This window comes from Eucyclogobius newberryi, unplaced genomic scaffold (genome assembly GCF_026437365.1).
Source record: "Eucyclogobius newberryi isolate DKJ021-1_F unplaced genomic scaffold, fEucNew1.0.hap1 SCAF_6, whole genome shotgun sequence".
Classification (NCBI taxonomy): domain Eukaryota; kingdom Metazoa; phylum Chordata; class Actinopteri; order Gobiiformes; family Gobiidae; genus Eucyclogobius; species Eucyclogobius newberryi.
In genome coordinates, this window is record NW_027316278.1 from 6779215 (window position 1) to 6801325 (window position 22111).

A 22111-nucleotide genomic window follows, 5' to 3' on the forward strand; every position below is an offset into this window, starting at 1 on the left:
AAGTCAACATTCTCATTGTGTGTCACTTTCTCATAGGCTAATGAAATTAACTTAATTGAGGAATTTGGGGACAATTTCCAAAAATAGTCATATTCCGGAGCCTCTGTACGCTCTGCCAGAAAATTTAAACCATGTACCAATTCTCTGTTATTTGTGACCTGCAGGCCGTCTGATGTGGAGATAAGGCAAATTCCTAATCGACACATCAGATCCCGTCCTATCAAGTTCACTGGACACAAAGGGAATAGAGAAATGAATGTTTGAACGAGTGACCACCGACATCAAAACATGTTAAAGGAGATGTGAAATGCTCCTTCGTTGTCTCACCAGAAGCTGATAATGAAAATGTGTAACGACCCCCCAGCCGAGGTTTTTTCGTTAGTGCAGAACATTTAATCACTGAATTTGTAGCCCCCGAATCCACCAAAAAATCATTTTTTTCCCCGTTAACGTTCAATTGGTGCTCTGGAAATTTAGCTTTAGCTTGACTAATTTTAGAATAGGTACCCTCCGGTACCAATGCACATGCCTCAAGATAGGTGATTGCGTGTGTGAGTTGTGCCAGGTGCATATTACCCTCTTGCAGGTGTTGTTGTGGGTGTTGTTCCGGTGCGTGTGTCGTTGAGCCAGTCGTCTCTGCTGCGTGCTCGGACCTGCCCCCTTCCGCCCCCGCCAGTCAATCCGACCCCCCATAATGTCCAGGAGCTGGAAGAGCTAAACATGGTTGAGTGGGCAGAGCTTGTTGTGATCTGAGTCCATGATTGGCCATGGGCAGTTGTCCGTTGGCATAGTAAGGTCCAGGCTGCATAGTGGGGAGAAAATGTTGTGGTCTGGGTACGTGGGGGGTCGGTGCGTGATTTGCTGTGGGAAGTTGATCGTTAACATAAGGTCCGGGCTGCTGTGGTGCAGCTGTGCAGTCTCTGGCAAAGTGTTCGAACTGTCCACATGTGAAACACGCCCCCCTACGTTGTTCTCGTCTCCCACGCCCACGCCCACGGCCGCGTTGGTGATGCCCCTCTGGTCTACCGGAAAAAAGTGTCAGTGTGTCCTCGTGTTGTTCCGTAGCCCGTTTCTCTTCCTTTCTTTTTTTGTGTCTTTGAGATAAGCTTTTGCGCGTGACGTGCATATCTGCGCAGGTCATCGAGCTTGGGCTGGTCAAGTCCACCAATATACAACTTTTCCACTTTGGCAAAAATGTCTGGAAGGATGCCAGGGCAGAGGGCCCGACAAAGGCTTTCTTCATATGCTGAGCCCGGTGTGTCTACCATGCCACTCTTTTCTTTATACAGAACGGAGAATCTATGAAAATAGTCGTCTGTGGTCTCGTCTGGCTTTTGTTTACACCCCAGGAGGGCTTCAGGGTCATATTTGATTGGAAAGGCCTCAGTGATGGCCGTATTCAGCCCCTTTATATCAAAATCAAATCAAATCAATTTATTTTTGTAAGGCCCAAAATCACAACAACAGTTGCCTCTGAGGGCCACAGGGAGAAATGAATCAACAATGTCTGTGGTGGCGATGGAGTCAGACAATGTCTGTGGTGGCGATGAAGTCAGACAATGTCTGTGGTGGCGAGGGACGATGTCCCAGGGTCCTCTGTCCTTAGACTCTCCTTCTCGGCCAGGAAAAACTACAAAAAAAACCTCTTTGGGAAAAAAGCGTAGAAACCTGGAGGAGTTCCAGTGAAGGAGAGATCCGACTCTCACAGACGGACAGACGGACACGAGGAGACTGGAGCTGGACCCACTCTTCAGGCAGAAGAGGGACCGTCTGAGTCGAGCTGGACCCACTCTTCAGGCAGATGAGGGACCGTCTGAGTCGAGCTGGACCCACTCTTCAGGCAGAAGAGGGACCGTCTGAGTCGAGCTGGACCCACTCTTCAGGCAGAAGAGCCGCAATGTATCCCACATTGTGTTCATAGACTGGTTTGTCGGCCCGCATGTCATTAGGTGGAATGGCTCCTTTAATTTTTGCAAAATCGCTAGTCCTCAGAGCAGATAGTAAAATTTTTCTACATTCTAACTCGGAAGGTCTTAGCTCTTGGCAAAATTCTTCGAATTCTCTAGCAAATGTAGTCCCATTGGGCACTGGGTCAGGCAGGGCTTTGGAGTTGGCCAGGACCTCTTCTGGGCTCCAGGGTCTATAAACAAACATCTGTCCCTCCGGGCCTGCCACCTCCACCATTGGCAAGGACATGTGTTGTCCAATATCTTGTCCTGTCCGTAGACGGTTAGTCCAGTCCTTTTCTACTTGAGCAGGTTTTGGTTTTTTTGTATTTTACTTGCGTTGGCTCGATGCCCCCTGTGGCTCCGTCCTCCTCGAGTTCTGGTGGTGGGTTTGGGTGGGGTCGACCGCTGGGGTAGGCGTCCAGGTCGGTGTCGAGCAGCGCCGCAGAAAGACCGGTCAAATCTGGATAAAGAGAAGGCATAGACGAAGTGATCCGTTCTCCCAGTTGTGGCGGTGTGAGTGTGAGTGCGTGTGTGCGTGGGCGCGCACCAGCCGTGTGTGTGCTGGTGTCTGCTGTGCGATAAGGGTTGGCAGCAGTATGTGAATATTGCGGCGGTTTTCGACTCTCTCCTTCTTCCTCACATTCAACCTTCACAGTCAATTGTTTACATAGTCTCTTTCGCTCACGTGACTCAGCTTCCGTCTCCCACACTTTTACCCACTTCTCGTGTTTCCGCACCCACTTAACCGACTCACTTGATACTTTTTTAGATTTTAACAGCTTCTCTTGTGCTTCCTCTAAGTTTGTTTTTAAGTTTTGCAATTTGACTCATGCTTAAAGACCCTCCTACTGGGAACCCATATTTTTCAGTCCAAACCGGCAGGCATTCTAAACACTCCGCCCCATACTTGTTTGACATTATCAACATTACTGGTGTCTCAGGAATTTTTACACACTTCGATTGATTTTTCCCCATTTTGTAACCGTACGTTAAGTCAAAATCACACGTCTGTGTTATGCTAAATCGTACCTTCCACTCTTCTTTAGTCTAGGGTCCACCACTCGCTAAGACTATTTTTACCCCAGGCAAAACTAGACTACAAGACAATTTTTAAATTGCTTTAGCTAGTGAAATAAGTGGGCTCTTCTCTGCAGTGGCCTTCTGCCTTCTGATTATGGTTATCTCGAGTGTGTTATAAAAACAAACAATGTCCTCCTACAGACACCAGTAAATGTAAGCTTTAGCAAAATACCACAAGAAATATTCAAAACAGATCCGAGAGTAAAACAAAGTACCAAAAAAAATTACAAAAACAGATTAATACCCTATGATTCGACCTAGTTGAGAGAGACAAAAAAAAGACTCACCGCGGTGGTTGTTTTCGAATCCGAACGTCGGCGCTCCTCTCCTCCGGGCCGGTGACGCAGGCCTCCCGTCTCAAACCGTGGAGAGTGGAGGCTGGAATGTGGTGTTCCAGGTGGCCAGCCCTGCTTCACACGAACCCCGAAAAGATGGACCGCCGCCGAAGGATCCGTCGTTCGAAAGACGCCAAAATTGTTACGGCAGTTTCCTGTAAACAATGTTCAAGTAAAGAGTAACCAGGCAATAACTTGAAGCAGAAACAGAGTCTCTCGGTCTCTCTCAAAAGGTGGAAGTTTATTCACGTGCACAGTGGATAAACACCCTCACTTTCCCTAAGACAAGTTCGTTCTGTCCCTACCTAACTTTATGGTGCAACCAATTTACAAAGTACACCTTTTATAGGTGGTAACAAACATAACATAATCACAACCCAAATCAGCTCAAAAAGAGATAGACCAGACTATCACGTCTGTGACGGTTCCAGCAATCTCTTCAGAGGTTTAATGAATCCGGTCCTGACGCATTAATTGATGATTAAGAGGCGCCGGACAGTAGATATTCAGTATAATCAGGACCCCATATTCTTATCCCATCTGCACACAGGAGAACAACAAAGATATTAATTCCGTGACATGTCATGGCCTAAAACAACATTAGAATGACATGACCCATTTTCTGCCATTACACCATCCGCCGTTCCAACAAGCTGTGGGATATTGAGGTGAGACTCAGGAGAGCTGTTTTCCACTACCTGATGACAAGGGCGACACTGTAAAAAATGAGAACAGAAGAAACATATCTTAAGCAGAGAGCAGCACTGAAGTTTTGCCAGGCTAATGTTTACACATTACAGTAGTCAAATAATATAAACTAACCTCAGCGATGTCTTCCAAAGTGTCAACCCTGGTCTTCATGTATGCTCGCTTGATAATCTGATGATCTGTGCGTGGCCTGCATCTTCTGATGTGTGGGAGAAGCTGTTTCCACAGTGATCTGAAGCTTGATGTAAAAACTGCAGGCTCACCTGAAAAACAGATGTTGCTTATGGTTAATTATACTCTAATCATTAAAACACGAAAATCACCAAAATAATGTTTTACACTTACCACGCTCCTTAGCAGACTTCACGTAGAGACAGGTCATGTCAGTCAGGGTGTCTTTGCCAATTCTGAAAAGGGGGATAAAAGGATTAGGGTTAACAGTAATATGGGAATAACACGCTTCACAGATAACAGTTCACATTGTGACGTTAACGGTGTATTTAAGATGCAAAACGCGGAGATATTGGGACATCTGCCCTCGGCTAGCGATGCTAGCTAGCTCACTTGAGATAACACTGCTCGTAAAAGCAAAACACTTGCAGAACAGCAGACCAAAACATGAACATACACTCGTGTTTAAAACCGGCGCACATTAAAGTGATTAAAAGCGGGTGTTTTAGTCGCAAAGCTTACCTGGTTCAGCCGTCCTGTTGTCTCTCCCAACACCGTGCACAGAGGGACACACAGGAAGCTGATAATGGCCAGGCAAGCGCGTGATTGGTTCGAGTGACGCAGTGCGTGCGTGACGTGCAACGTACGTAAGCCACGTGACCAGAAGTGGTATCGGGAGTTGTAGTTTTTTTCTCTTCCCTCGCCGAAAAATAACCCGATAACATAGCAAAGTTTAGCTTACAACTTAGCTCCGAATAGCTGCGTTTAGCTCCGGGCTGTGGCGCTAACAGCCGGTTTAGTCCACCACAAAACACACACAAAGCACGACCCACACAACCCACGGGCCAACCCACGCCGAAAAATAACCCGATAACATAGCAAAGTTTAGCTTACAACTTAGCTCCAAATAGCTGCGTTTAGCTCCGGGCTGTGGGGCTAACAGCCGGTTTAGCACCATAAAATAGACACAAAGCACGACCCACGGGTCAAGAAATACTACATAAGTATATAATTTGTACAGACAAAACGGCGAAAAATAACCCGATAACATAGCAAAGTTTAGCTTACAACTTAGCTCCGAATAGCTGCGTTTAGCTCCGGGCTGTGGGGGTAACAGCCGGTTTAGCACCATAAAACAGACACAAAGCACGACCCACACAACCCACGGGCCAACCCACGCCGAAAAATAACCCGATAACATGGTGATAACAGCAAGTAATCACATTAAGCCCGTATTGCAGAGTGCACTGAAGCAACATGTTAGCTTAGCATTAGCTCCACCGGCGCAGACAAGTAAGATTCTAAAGTGATCACGAGACCGCCTTAAAACACAGCGTTAAAGCAATAATTTAGTAGTAAAGTAAAAGTGTACCTGAGTAAACAGTTCCGTTGCAATGTAGTCCAGGAAATGTAAGCTCTGAAGACTGTGCTCTGCAGACGGTCTGGAGTAATGAGAGGAAAACACGGAGCACGCAGAGCACGCAGCTGTAGCCATGCGGATCACAGCTGATTGGTGGGAAATGTAAACAACACGTTGGCTAGAAAAAGGTGACGCCCCCCAGGAGAGCAGGAAAAAGACCCGAAAACTCCACATTTTTAACAGCTTAATCTACACGTTTAAGACAACCAATAGTGTTATCTGAAGCACACAGGGGCTTATTCATAACTTCAACTAGCACATTCTGCAAAAAAATGAAAATCACAAATTTGGGGAAAAAAAAAGTAAAATGCTGTTTTTCTCAGTTTCACCGAGGCCGACATGGTCCGACAATTGCCATGGCGAGTCACATATGCATAACATCTTCTGTTTTTAGGGAAGACGGCGCTGTATCTGGTGATTAACAATATGAGTCTAGAAGAATGTTTACAATTTCTTCCTCCCCTTCTGCAAAAAGGTACAACTGAACCTGCTCGTGGACGTTTGGAGACGTTACAGCTGTTTGTGGTTCTTTCAGGAGCAGACCCCAACATCAGAACATGGTCCGTGATGTCAGTGGAGGCTATGTTATGTAAATATATCGAAAGCAGGTGAGGTATACAATCTAACCCGATTATAGAGAAAAGAGGACAATTATGAAAGAAATAACAATGTCCAATTCAAATGTAAAGTCCAAAAGTACATAAGTCCATATGGTTATAATGCCATTCACAGACACTAAGACTTTCAAAGTAAATATTTTTGGTTCATGTGTCCACACACCGTTCGCCGCTGCTGCAGTAGTTGAGGGCGTTGTACAGAGATTGCCGACTGTCTGTGCCCTCTCCCCCTTCATGCTACTGTCCTGTCAAATAAAGACATTGACTACATTTTAATCCTTTTATTCAAATCTAAGTATATCTTTGCAAATAATATTTATACTTTTAACCACAGATAAAAGTTAGATATAAACCTTTTCGGTCAATTTACTTTTAACTGTTCCAAACCTTTGTCCTCTGCTCAGTTTTTGGAAAGAGTACCGTCCTTTTCGAGAAGAGTACCATCCTAATCGGTTCTTGCGTCGGAAGCAGGACATCGGGGTCTTTGTGGAGCTGGTGTCTCTGCTGCTGCGCTACGGCTTCTCTCTGCACTGCTGTGAACGACACTGCCTGCTGAAGCTCTCCCTGCAGTACTCCCCCGCTCTGCTGCCTCTCAGCGTTCTGCTCCTGAACAGTGTGGCCACCTTCTGCCCCCATTACGACAGCTGCTTGTCCCGGTACGAGGTGTTGTTTGGGGCTATGGCCTCCTCTGTGACGAGAGGCACTTCTCTGGAGCAGGCGGCGAAGCTGCTGAAACTGACTAAAACGGACTGGCCTCAGATGCGTGTGACGGACCCCGTGCCTCAGATGCGTGTGACGGGCCCCGTGCCTCCCCTGGACGTCACAGCTCTGAGGGACTTCCACTGCAGCGTCAGGGACCAGGAGCTGAGCGTTGCCCCTCTGCAGTGCCTCTGTCGGAGGGTGATCCGCCGCGCACTTAGACCCTGGCCTTTGGAGACCAAGGTTCAGGCCCTGGACTTACCCTTGGCCCTCAGGGACTTCATCCTGCTGAAGGAGCTGAAGGAGATGAAGAAGCTGTGGTGTTTACGCTGAACCTGGGACCAGCCCTCACCAGAACATTGAAGGAACTGTGCCGTAATACTTTTATTTAAAGTACAAATATTTGGCTTTTCAATGTTTGCATTTAGAAATATCAGATGTTATGAAGATGTTGTGTTAAGAAAGTTAAGAGTGTAAAGTCTGTATGACAAGTTCCCCTGTTCTTATTATCACTTAGTTTGCTGGGATTGAACAAACATTGCCGTGTATCCATTATTATTTCAATCTTATTCAAATACTTTATTGTTTGTAATGGATTGCTTTTCTAGAGAAATAGACTATTTTGTGTGTATTCATTGATGTAATAAAAAATAAAACACAATTTTTTTTCTTCTTTTGCATGCATTTCTAACACTCCATATACTTACATGTACATAATATTTTTCAATGTCCATTCAACTAACAGCATGCCTAACCAAACCTTGTGTTTGAGCAGTTGAACATAATTTTCCCTGTTTTCTTCTTCATTCAAAGAAACCACAATAGTTAATGGGCAGAGGGATTGCCACCCCGGTGCTCACGGCACCCCCCTCAGCCCCAGTCACCACAATAATGTCAAAAACATGACTGGCATCGGTGGCACAACCTATGAGATCTCTGTGTGAGGAAACACACTGGAGCCACTTCTAAAGGCTGCATCATCTCTCCTCTGCAGAGACCACTCTCAAAGTGCAGGTCGCTCCTCCTTTTACAGGACACGCCTGCCATTGCTGAAGCCTCTCAGATTGTGTTTGAGACCTCACTGCTGCCCGGGTTGTAACGAGGACAAGTTGACTTGATGGCTCATAAGTTGCGTTCCAACTTTAACAGTTTAGTCTGGACTAAACTGATCCGGCTCAGTTGGCGGCCATCTTTAGACCGGATCAACTGACTGTGCGATCGCACTCAGGAGCGAGACTGGGGCCGATTCGGCAATTACACTCCGCCGCCTAACGGACACTCAATTGCCAGTCTCGCTCCTGGCGGGTCCCACACGCTCCGGAGGGAAACCGGGGCCGATCTCGCTTCTCGGCCGGGGCGAGTGGAACGGCTCTAATCGGGCAATTTCACTAGTAGGAACAAAATGGAGCAAACTGATCCGGGCCGAACTTAGCTTATTCTTGCCCCTGTGATTAGCTGCTGCAGCTTCATACATGACTGCAAGCGCTCTGATGGAGCCAAGAGTTCGCAGTCTGCCACCATCAAGCAGAAGGTCTGGTCTGGCAAGTCTGATTTGGGCAGCTCACACCAAGGGCATAGATATGTCGAATCCCAAGAATACATTTGCCAGTTTCATATCAAATGCATAAGAGTAACTGGTATCTTCTGATCTCAAGGCTGTGTTCAGTTTAAGAAGATCCAACACAGACTTGAGATTACTGTAGCTCTCACTAGCCTCCTCAACAATGACCACAATCATGAGCTTACGGACCCCTGAGTCTCTGAACTTGTCAGAGCAAGGTCCAGCTGCATAGGACCACTTAGCCTTTTGGCAAGCTGGGCTGGATATCTCATTGTCTTGTCTCTCAAGGTTGAGACAAACCTTGAGGAATGAGCCTCCGCCATCAACGCCAACCTTGACAAAGTATCTGGTCAGGGGATGGAAACCTCTGAGTTGGCGGAGATGGGCAACAAGACCAATAAGGTTGTTGCAATAGACAACAGTTCTTTTGACCTTTCGGCCCCCAACCCTCTTCACCTCCTTGTGGAGGAGAGGGCTGGAGAGGGATACTGAGGAATCCATTTCACATGTCCTCAAAGTGAATATATATATTTTTTTTTTTTACCCGTTCACGCCATACTTCAAAAGTCCTATTACATCATCACTTTTATTTTCGTTTCCAGCAAGTTATACATCATTTTAAAGATTATTTTCTCAACAAAACGAATATGTCATTGATTTACATTGAATAATATGCTCCAAGAAGCAATTACCAATAGTTTGTCATAAAGTCTCAACGTTTCATCTAAATGTCTTACCTGTTTTGCGAATTTTGACGGCCTCATCCGTTCAATCCGTCAGTAAGTGGACTCGTTCTGTCCGTAATAATCCACAGAAAAACAATATCCACTTGTATTTTTTCCTGAAGTGATCAGATTTCAAGATATTGTCAAGTAAACAAAGTTTTCTTCTGTGAAAATATTCACGACAAACGCTCGTCCGGCGCATTTCTCCGTCCATAACAAATTACCTGTTTGCGTTAGAAGATGTTTGGTGGTATCTATGTCTTCCTCAGACTGTTAGCTGAGACAGGCAAAGCCCGAAGTGCATATGTTGCCATGGACATGAGACACACAGAGGACTATGAGAAGGTGAAGGAAGCCTTCTTAGCTAAATATGAGATTACGTCTGAAACCTACCATCATCGCTTCAGCGCCCTGAAAATTGAGCCCGATGAGATGGCAAGGGAGCTCTATGTCCGCCTGAAGGAGTTGTTCCTGAGATGGATTCAGCCTGAAAAAGCGACAATCCAGGAAATGTGCGAGAAGCTGATTCTGGAACAACTCCTGCGCATGGTCAGCCCAGAGTTGGAGATCTGGATTAAAGAACATGACCCCGCCACCGCAGTGAAAGCTGCCCGCCTGGCTGAGGTCTTCACGTCCGCTCGGAAAGGCACCAGACCCTTCAATGTGGACCGAGAACCTCAACAACCCATGCCAAGTAGGTCCTTTGGGGGTGATGGAGTTGGTTCATTCCATGGCAGGGACAGCAACAGTCGCAGGTCAGTTCAACCCGCCTTTTAAAACACCACTACAGGAAGTCAGGTGCTACAACTGGAACGAACTTGGTCATACTCAGAACATTTGCCCAGCTTTTAAAACCAAGCGTTCCCTGCTTTGTTTGGTACCAAGGCCGGCATCGGTACAGACAGGGCATAGGACAGGGCGCACCACACCAGTGCTTGTAAATGGCCATCGTACAGAGGCATTATTAGACTCTGGGTGTTTCCAGACAGTAGTTTTGTCCTCCTTGGTTCCACTCGAGCGAATGCTGCTTGTTTGTATCCACGGAGATGAACGCTGTTACCCCACAGCAGAGGTTTACCTTACAGTTGGGGGGAAGACTTATTTGGTTACGGTTGCATTAGCCAAACATTTAGCTTTTGCTGTTATCTTGGGGAGTGACATTCCAACACTTCCAGTTCTGATTATCCAGACAGATAGCGGCCCGCCTGACAAGGTTTCTGAGACAGTTTTAGAGTCCAGTGTTCAGTCCACTCCTGAACCTGCCAAACCCTATAATGTCCTCCAGGGGAGTTTTGGAGGAGCTGCCTTTCTGGGGTGAGGAGCTTGAAGCTCAGCCTTGCAAGATGAAAAAGCCCAAGGCCCAAAAGAGAAGGGAAAAGTTTGTTGGCTCACAGGAAGGGAAAGATGAGCTCCCTAAACCTCTTAGTCCGTTAGAATGCTACCTCCCTTCAGACATTGGAGTTTTACAGAAAGAGGACCCAACGCTTAAACCCTGGTTCAACATGATTAGAGAGCAGGAGGGTGTTGAAACGGGCAAAGTAAGCTACATGGATGAGGTTAGCAACATTGTCAGAAAAGGTCTCCTTTGCCAGATTAAGGGCAAAAATGAGGCCCTTGCCTTACCTGAGAAGTTGCGAGTCAGAGTCATGGAGCTAGTCCATTCGGTCCCATGGGCAGGCCACATGGCTTTTCAAAAGACACTAAGACGCATTGGCAGTCGGTTTGCTTAGCCCGGGATGTTCTCCCAAGTCTACAATTTTTGTAATTCCTGTAAGGTTTGCCAGCTTACTTCAAACAAAGGAGTGGCACAGGCCAACCTGCAGCCACTGCCAATCATTGGGACTCCGTTTGAGAGGATGGGTATGGACATTGTGGGCCCCCTGGAGAGGAGCTCAGCAGGCAACCGTTACATTTTGGTAATATCTGACTATGCCACACGTTACCCTGAAGCCTTTCCTCTTAGATCAATTAAGGCGAAACAGATTGCCAACTGTCTCTTACAGCTGTTCTCAAGGGTGGGGGTACAAAAAGAAATACTCTCTGACTGTGGTACAAATTTCCTCTGAGTTTCTCAAGCAGGTTTATCAGTTGCTGGGGATAAAGGGAATTAGAACAACTCCGTATCACCTCCAAACGGATGGGTTGGTGGAGAGGTACAACCAGACACTTAAAACAATGTTTCACAAGTCTGTCTCCTCTACAGGAAAGGACTGGGACCAGTGGCTTCTGTATTTGCTCTTTGCCTACTTCACCTTTCGAGTACTTCACCTTTCGAGTTGCTGTATGGACGCAAGGTGAGGGGACCTCTGGACCTGCTGAAGGACCACTGGGAGCACACAGAGCCTGAAAGAGAAAACGTTGTGAGCTATGTTCTCAAGATGCGGGAGAGGCTTGAGCCACAAGAGAACCTCAAGGCAGCACTAACCTCACAGAAAACCTGGTATGACCGCAAAGCAAGGGATCGGATCTTTGAACCAGGCCAAAAGGTACTTTTGCTTTTGCCTACCAGTGAAAACAAATTACTTGCTAAGTGTCATGGACCATATGAAATAACTAAACAAGTCAATAATGTCACTTATGAACTTTACATGCCTGAGGGACTGAAGAAACATCAACTTTTTCATGTTAATCTACTGAAGGGATTTGTTGTCCACCAGGAACCTTTTCAGCAGTTGCTGGTGCCTGCTGTGAAGGATGAGGAGGTGGCTGAACAGTTTTTCCCCATTGCTGCCACAGAGCCTGCTACCACTGACCTATCTCACCTGCCTCCATCTCAGCATGATGAGCTGAGACCTCTGCTTAACCCAGATTTGTTTCAGGAGACCCCTGGATTTACCTCGCTGGTCCGACATCAGATTCGCCTCAAGAAGAATGCTCCAAAGAGACAGAGGAGCTACAGAATCCCAGAGCGGTTGGTGTCAGTGGTGAAAAAAGAAACTGAACTCATGCTGGAACTGGGAATTATTTAAATGTCTGACAGTGAATGGTGTAGCCCTGTTGTGCCTGTGCCAAAAAAGGATGGTTCTCTACGTTTTTGGATCGATTTCAGATATTTGAATGGCATCTCAAACTTCGAGCCCTACCCGATGCCTCGCATTGACGAACTTCTGGAACGTGTGGGGAGTGCGGTCTACATCACAACACTGGACCTTTCACGGGGCTATTGGCAGTTGGCCTTGGCACCAGAGGCAAGAGAATTGACTGCCTTCAAAATGAACCTAGGGACTAATGAACCTTCGGACTAGTGGACCTTCAAATTAAGAGTTAAAGTTAGCGCTCTTGCCTCCCAAGAAGGAGATCATGGATTCGATTCCCGGACAAGACCAACATCACATGATCTCTCTGGGTGGAGTCTGTATGTCCTTCCTGTGTTACCGTGGGTTCTCTCCGGGTACTCCGGCTTCCTCCCACCGTCCAAAGACATGTATGTGTTAGGTAAAAAATGGAAACTCTAAATTGGCCCTATGGACAGATGTTGAAAATTAGCATCTTCTGCTATAACACTTATAACATTGCATCTGGTTCGTCCAATGTAAATGCTGTCCAAATAAAATAAATAAATAAAACCGCGCGCTGTAGCCTTCATCTCCAAAGTGCTTCCAATGAAATTGGCATCGGCCTACTTATCTGAAAACACAGATGAGTAATGTTCATGAACTATTAAATATATTTCATTTATATCTGGAATCGCATTTGTTAGGAGCATATAATATATTGAGCTTAAACTGAGCATGTTTCTGTTGCAGCATTTCAACATGCTCTGAACTCAGACGTTCGCATTGACACTATGTTACCTGCAGCAGAAAATAATCGCTCTGATGGTGTGGACGTGACTGGAATGCATAGAAAATACTTTGCTAGTGTTGACAGAATTAGATAACGCGTTTCATTAGTTTTCCACCATGCACCCTCTATCTTCTTGGATAGAGGGTGCTCACCAAAATACATTAGTGTTTCTCTTTGCACTGACTGAGTGACTTGTTCGTCTGCATCTTCTTCATCACTTACACTGGATTCAGAGGATGATCCCAGTACCTTGTCCAGGAAGGATGTTTGTTTGTTTGAAGACAGAGGATTATTTGGAGCACTACTTTCTGCATTTTTTGTGTTTTTTTTTTTTAATTAAGTGCCATTGTTTGCACTGTGCTTTGTACTTTGAATGCATCCTCTGAAGATAAAAACTTCAGTCTCCTGAATCTGGGGTCAAGAGCAGCGGCAAGTAGGGCAGTGTTTGGGTGATCTGAGTTGAAGGCATCGTTCAATCTTGTTTGTATTTCCTCAGGCTTCAAAATCCTGAACCTTCTGTGTTTTTTTAAGGTTATGCACAAGTTGTGGAAGAGCAGACAGAGTGACATATTGTTGGTCACTTAGAAAAACAGTTGCACTCTCAAATGAGGCAAGGGCAGTGTTCAGCTCCTCCATCAAATTCCATTGTTCAGGCTTGAGGTCCAGGTGGTGTTTGCCTCTTGAAGTCACTGTTGGGTCGGAGAGGGCAGCAGTCAAGGGCCATCTTTGTTCCAGGAGCCTGGAAAGCATGTAGAAGGTACTGTTCCACCGAGTACAGACATCTTGGATCGGCATGTGTTGTGGTGTACCCATTTAAAGCTACTACTGCAGCCCAAACTACTACTACTGCGGCCCAAACAATTACTACAGCAGCCCCAACTACTACTACAGTAGCCCCAACTACTACTACTGCAGCCCCCACTACTACTACTGCTGCCCCAACTACTTCAACTGGGGCCCCAACTATTACTACTTCAGCCCCAACTACTACAACCGCGTCCCCAACTACTACTACTACTGCAGCCCCAACTATTACTACTGCAGCCCCAACTACTTCAACTGCGGCCCCAACTACTACTACTGCAGCCCAAACTACTACAACCGCGTCCCCAACTACTACTACTACTGCAGCCCCAACTATTACTACTGCAGCCCCAACTACTTCAACTGCGGCCCCAACTACTACTACTGCAGCCCAAACTACTACTACTGCGGCCCAAACAATTACTACAGCAGCCCCAACTACTACTACAGTAGCCCCAACTACTACTACTGCAGCCCCCACTACTACTACTGCTGCCCCAACTACTACTAGTGCAGCCTCAACTACTACTACAGCCCCAACTACTACAACCACAGCCCCAACTACTACTACTTCAGCCCCCACTACTTCAACTGCAGCCCCAACTACTTCAACTGGGGCCCCAACTATTACTACTTCAGCCCCAACTACTACAACCGCGTCCCCAACTACTACTACTACTGCAGCCCCAACTATTACTACTGCAGCCCCAACTACTTCAACTGCGGCCCCAACTACTACTACTGCAGCCCCAACTACTACTACTGCAGCCCCAACTACCACTACTGCAGCCCCAACCACTACAACCACGGCACCAACTACTACTACTGCAGAGACCTCAACATATCTGAACGCGTCGCGTAAGCCGCATCAGCCTCATACGCGCGCTCAAAGCGTCGAGAGCGTAAGAAAACGCACCAATCGCGCCGCAAAAATGAAGAAATTGCTTGACGCGCGTTTACTATAGACTTTGAATGTAAACTGGACGCTTCGGCCGTGGCGGTGTGGAAGCCGCTTGACTCTGACCTCTCTGAGAAGGTTTCCGTAGGTTCCAGAGTCCGATCCGTGCATTGAGGTGAGGCTTATATACTACTATAATTTTAAAATGATAAATATATAATTAAAGCTCTCCCATCGAATCATATCACTGAGAACCTTTGGGGGCGGACCATTAAACTGCTGTGTTTAAGCAAAATATGTTTCATGTGGAGAGTTTGGTATTCTAAATGCTGACGCTTTAACAGAACCTGCAGTTTGTCTAACAAGCTCAAATATTCACAGTGTTTCAGACTCAGATATTATTACTCTTTATTTAACAAATGACACGGAAGACACAAATGAAATAATATGAGAAATAAAAACATTTGAATTTGTAGTGTAATAAATGTCCTTCAGATCCGGGTCCACCTCGGCCTCAGGGCCTCAGTGGTCAACACAAACTTTCAACATTTCAATTAAATAATACTCATCATACACACAAGTCTTGTGTCAAATACAACTCTGATCTTCTAATGTGAGTGTTTAGAAGATAAGTGCGAGGACGAGCGCGAGAACCTGGAGCAGGAGCAGAGACGAGACTGAAGAGGCGCCTGGAAAACACACAAATAAAACGTGTTCAACTAAAACACAAAAACAAATGTGGAAACAAAGCACACAGACCAACATTGTACCTGCAGTAGTGCTAGTAGTAGTATTAGGTGCTGCAGTAGTAGTAGTAGTAGTAAGTGCTGTAGTAGTAGTAGTAGTAGGCGCTGCAGTAGTAGTAGTAGTAGTAGGTGCTACAGTAGTTGTAGAAGTAGGTGCTGCAGTAGTTGTAGTAGTAGTTGCTGCTGTAGTAGTAGTAGGTGCTGCAGTAGTAGTAGTAGGTGCTGCAGTAGTAGTAGTTGGGGCTGCAGTAGTAGTGGTAGGTGCTGCAGTAGTAGTGGTAGGTGCTGCAGTAGTAGTAGTTGGGGCTGCAGTAGTAATTGTTTGGGCCGCAGTAGTAGTAGTAGGTGCTGCAGTAGTAGTAGTAGGTGCTGCAGTAGTAGTAGTAGGTGCTGCAGTAGTAGTGGTAGGTGCTGCAGTAGTAGTATTTATCCCCCTTCAGGCTCGAGTCCTGGGAGCTTGAGGCTTTTGCTGCTCCCAGCACTGCACTTTTCTGGACCAAGATGTCTGATGTTTTTCCTGGCATCTGCTGTTCATGTGTTGAACTCCTCCTGAAAGATCTTCAGTCAGTCAGGCTTCAGAGCCCACGACAGCAGGGTTCAGAGCCCACCACAGCAGGGTTCAGAGCCCACCACAGCAGGGTTCAGACGATGCACTGGCCTCAATCCTGGTTCTGACCTCAGTGTTTGACACCATCGACCACAACATTCTACTGCAGAGGTTAGAATGTGATGTAGGTGTCAGAGGCCCCGCCCTCAGCTGCTTTAAATCATATTTATCTGATAGGTACCAGTTTGTTCATGTAAATCAGAGCTCCTCCCCTTGTTCTAAAGTAACTTACGGTGTGCCTCAGGGGTCAGTACTCGGTCCAGCAGCATATAAAGAGTAAACAGCATACTGGACAGGAGCAGGGGCAGGAGCAGGGGAAGGAGCAGGAGCAGCCACAGGTGTAGGGGTAGGAAAAGGTGCAGGAGCAGGCGGAAGACGGACTGGAGGAGGGCGGTGAGTTTTATACAAATACTATTGTTGTTTAGCAGGGTCGTTGCTAGGAACTAGTGAGATCCAAGGCTCAGCCCAGGCGGATGAACATATATTTATTATGTGTTCTTCACATTTTTAACACACTTAAAGGGGGGTCTGGGGGGTTTTCCCTCTTAAAATTTTGTGCATTCTGGTAAATTCTCTTGAACAGCTCTCAGAAGTGTGTGAGTATTTTTTAATAAACAAGTGTGAATCAGAATCAGAATAGGGTTTATTATGATTTGTCATGAACAAAATTCACAGACATAGGAACTTGTCCTGGTGATTCGGTGCGGCACAAACAACAAAACATTGAACACATAATACTAAACAGCATGATATGTACATAATAAAATATAAAGTTTTGTTGTGCAATATGAAGTGACAGTGCAGTGAGTGAAGGTGCTTAGGCAGTGTTCATGAGTCCAACAGAAGAGGGAAAGAAACTGTTCCTGTGACGGGAGGTTCTGGTCCGAATGGACCGTAGCCTCCTGCCTGAGGGGAGTGGCTCAAATAGTCCGTGTCCAGGGTGAGAAGGGTCGGCTGTGATCCGACCTGCTCGTCCCAGAGTCCTGGAGACGTACAGGTCCTGCAGAGATGGAAGTTCGGGGCCGATCACCTTCTCAGCAGAGGGCGCTGTAGTCTCTGTTTGTCCCTGGCTGTGGCTCCAGCGTACCACATGGTGATGGAGGAGGTGATGGAGGAGGTGATGGAGGAGGTGAGGATGGACTTGATGATGGCCGGGATGAACTGCACCATCATCTCCGCTGGCAGCTTGACTTTCCTCAGCTGCTGCAGGAAGTACATCCTCTGCTGGACCTTCTTGATGAGGAGCTGATGGTGGGCTCCCACTTGAGGTCCTGGGTGATGGTGGGCTCCCACTTGAGGTCCTGGGTGATGCTGGTGCAGAGAAAGCGGCGGGAGTCCACAGTGGAGATGGGGGAGTCTGTGATGGTGAGGGGGGACTGTGACTTTCCTGAAGCCCACGATCATCTCCACTGTCTTCTGGGCGTTGAGCTCCAGGTTGTTACCGCTGCACCAGGACACCAGCCGCTCCACCTCCCTCCTGTAGACAGACTCATCCCCGTCCGAAATGAGCCCGATGAGGGTGGTGTTGTCTTGGCGATGAGGGTGGTGTCGTCGTGGCTGGAGGTGCAGCAGTTTGTGAGCAGGGGAGAAAGTACACAGCCCTGTAGAGCATTCTGGTACATTCTAAGAGCTCTTGAACAGCTCTCAAGTGTGTGAACATTTTTAATAACTTTAACAAATGTGGAACACAAACTAACTAATAACTGACTCAATGTGGGGTTAATAATAGCCAAATGTACAAATCTCAACTAGTTTTAAGCAACATAGAGTAAGCTAATCATAATCATAAATAGAACGCACCTACTAGAAGATAATAAACCTATGAGGAGGATTACTGTACACCAGGAACAGGCAGGTTAAACACCGGTCACCTGTGGCAAGACAGCAGGCGGCAGTAGCTCAGTGGTAGAGTACTCGTCTTCTGATCTGAAGGTCGGCTATTCAACTCCCAAACGATCAGAGTGGTCGGCTCCACTGGCACCGCAGGTTGCCGGTGCGATCACAGCTGCCTCATGTGAATACTGCTATTGTGTCCTTGGGCAAGACACTTAACCTGACTCGCCCCCAGTGTCTGCGAACACTGGTGCGTGAAAGTGTGTGTGACTGGGTGACTGGTTCCTTGATGTAAGCTCTGCGAGTGCCTTGACGGTAGAAAAGCGCTGTATAAATGTGACCATTTTACAAACACAGATGCCCTTCTGCTTTACACAGCCTCAAAGATGAAGGTTTTCAGTTTGTTTTGAGCCCTTTCTTGTGTTTCGACTGAAGAAACCATTTAAAGAGATGTGCCTTTCTTCTGGTGCACGGTGGTCCCATATTCTAATGCTCTGTGGATGTTCCAACTGACTCCGGCCTCTGGGTTTATGAGGTCATCGCCGCTTGCAGCTTTAACTTTTGTTATTTAATAAAAAAGAGTATACATGTTTATATTATATCTAAAATGATAATAACGCAACTATTTCAGGTTAAACAGTCTTTCTAACACCTCCTTTTCCTTTTGTATAGTTAATAATAAGAAAATAGTATATTCTTGCACTTTAATTCTACATTGTTGCTTTTTTGTGTGATAAAGACTTGAAATCAACAGCATTTAAACTTGTTATATTTTGAAAATATATATTTTTATAAAAGTTTTTACTTTATTTTTCTTATCCTTGTTGTGTGTTTGAGATACCCCGAAAATCCTTTGTTTTATTATCATTATGATTATGTCCTCATTTCGATCACACATTGATGAACGAGAGGGATAGGAGGGGCATCTGACACACACAAAACTCGAGAAAGTGTTAATGTGACTTGTGGGAAACTGGTTTGTTAAATTCCTGCTCATTAAAGACAATGAACACAAACTATAATTATAACTAACTATAATTATAACAAACTATAATTATAACCATAAAGCGCCAACTATAATTAGGTGACAACAATGTGAAATATGTCTGAACGCCTGCAGGGCCTGGGACTTCCTGTTCTCGTTTTATATTTATTTAAGGCAAGGCAAGGCAAGTTTATTTGTAGAGCACATTTCATACACAAGGTAATTCAAAGTGCTTCACACAACAGGAAAAATGCATTAAAATCACAAAAAAATTACAGAAACAGAAATACAATAAAATTAACTAATTAAAAAGAATTGAAGTCATAAAAGAGAAGAGTGCAAAGAAAAATCCTTTTAAATAAAAGTCCCTTCTCACCCTCCGCGGGTGATCGAGTCCCTTCTTCTGAGCTCGGGGGCTTGTGGGTTCTTAAGTATTTACTCCTCCAGTTTGGGGGTCACTGACCCGAGTACTCCGATGCCCATGGGCACCACTTTGGCCTTTGCCTTCCAAATCAAATCAAATCAAATCAATTTATTTTTGTAAGGCCCAAAATCACAACAACAGTTGCCTCTGAGGGCCACAGGGAGAAATGAATCAACAATGTCTGTGGTGGCGATGAAGTCAGACAATGTTCCACACCTTCTTCACCTTTTTCCTGATCTTGCCATCACTTGGTGTTCCCACGTCAAAGACAACGGCTTTTCTCTGCTGTTTAACCACATCCACAATGTCTGGTTGGTTCTGTATCTGAACGTCCTACAGGATCTTTGCTGGGTCATTCTCTATCACCTTTGGGGGTGTTTCCCACCTTGGAGTCCATACGCTTTCCAGTCCGTACACCGCACAGATGTTCCTGCACATGATGCCAGCCACCACCTGGTTATGGCGCTTCAATAACCACGCTGAACTGCAACTGACTTGAAAGATAAGATCATGGTGAGAATGAGCAACAGGCAACCCCGAAGCCCATTAGAGAAGCTCAGTGAAGTGCTCTCAGAAAGTCTTCTAGAGGATGTCAATTCAGCATTGACAGCTATCACTACGACAACCATCACTGAAACCAATGAGCTGATATACAACTCAGCAGCAGTGATCCTTGAGACACTCGGCTATCGTAAGAGCAACCATGAGATGAAATACACACCAGGTCTCAACCAGCAAGGGTAACAACTGCAGAGCCCATCAGCTCCTGAAACTGATGGGCTATTTGACCGCACCGCGGCTCTGTAGCCACGGCCGCAGAGCAGACCCCCAAGGCTGGAAACTGAACAGTACTGGAAAGGCATATGGGAGAGGGAAGCATCCCACAAGCACAGTGGCTGATGGCTCTGAGAGAGGACCACAGCAACATCCCTGACCGAGTTACCATCACTGTGGCGAACATACAAGAAAGAGTCAATAATGGCAAAACCTGTCTCTCCACAACGTGGAAGCTCCTGTCGGGCATAATGGCGACTAAGATAAGCGTATGCACTGTATGCATTTGTTATTTTAATTAAAAACCCTCTACATATCTGCAGTGCCAGCAAGTTGCTTTAAATCAAGCGATGAGTTCAAGCTACCGAAACAAGCCGGTTCATGCTTAATCAATTCTGTCGAGGCTTCTGGGACAATACATTAATCTCAGAGTTGCAACTGAAGTACCTACCTTTGCCGAGTTCCTGCTACTGCTGCAAAGAGAGGAAGATCGAGAAGCTGCTAAAGTGTTACGAATGAAACAACATCTCGGCTCAGCCAAACCTAGAGCTGCTATGCATGTTCAGTATGCCTATAGAGCAGTGCTTCTCAATTATTTTCTGATATGCCTCCCTAGGAAGAAGAAAACACTTTGCGCCCCGCTACTCTCCGCCACGACTATAAATATGGCGGGCGTATAAACTCCACACCCCCGATATGTTAGCAAAGCAAAGTGTGTGTATTATTGATGTGTAATTTATTTGGCTTCATGCTGTCCGCTGCCAACAGTTTGAGACACAGTAGACACTGTGGTCTTTGTTTCGTTATTAGGGATGTCACAATATAAATTTTTGTCTCGATTTTTTTTAAAAATAATAATTAAAGGTGGTATGGACGATTTTTTTCAACAATTTTTTTATCATATTTCCTCGTGGCGTGGATAAATCATTAGTCCTGCCACGTATCAATCATAAAACGCACCTACCGCTCACCTGCAGCCGCGTCAGGCTCGTCCCCACGTTTCCGCGTGCCTAAGCGCATGGATCTATCATAATATAGTTCCCTCAATGTACGGGGCAAAATGAAGACGGAGAAAGACAGTTTGAGCTGACGCAGAAGTGGACAGAAATCTACGGGAGACGAGCGTGTGTGTTGTATCGGTCCGCACGGGGGAGTGGCATGCGCACTTCCGCCTGCGTTCTCAAATCGCCGAAAAATCGTCCATACCGCCTTTAACTTCCCCACTCTTTAATACAGCGTATTCATTTAAAAATAAAATGGCCACAAATAGATTAAATAATATAAATGTATGCTTATTGTCCCCATTTTTTTAAGCATATCATTATCATCATTTATTAGTGAGATCAGCTCCATGGTAACGCTCGGGGGAGGGGCTTGAAACTTTGAGAAGTCACTTTCCTTTGGCTCACGCCAACAACAAACAGATTTGTGAAGAATAAAAAGCATTTACAGGTAATATCACGCTGACTGTTACTCGCACTAGTGTGGACTTTCGTGTGTAACAAACCGGTTGTTCAGCGCATTTATTCAGTCTTGTTGACACGCTCTGGTGGCACGTCCAAAGCGTTCGACGCTCAAAACACAGGTTTTACGAAGCAAATACACGCGGTCACATAGACTTTGAATGTAAACTGGACGCTTTGACGCCGCGGAGTGAATGGGCCATTAGAAAATTCACACGGGTCACACGCGCCCCCCTCCCATAATCTAGTGCCAATCCTGAGAACAGGACTAATGTGATGATACTTCCTGGTTCTAGTCAGGACCCGAGCAGCAGCGTTCTGGATGAACTGCAGCTGTTTTACAGCTCGTTTGGAGAGGCCAGTGAGCGGCCGTTACAGTAGTCTAATCTACTGGAGACAAACGCATGGATACGTCTCTCCAAGTCTGGTTTAGACACTATATTTTTGATTTTGGCAATGCTTTTAGAGTCCATTATTACCCCCAAATTTCTTACTTGGTTTGTAGGTGTTAGAGCGAGACTCTGGA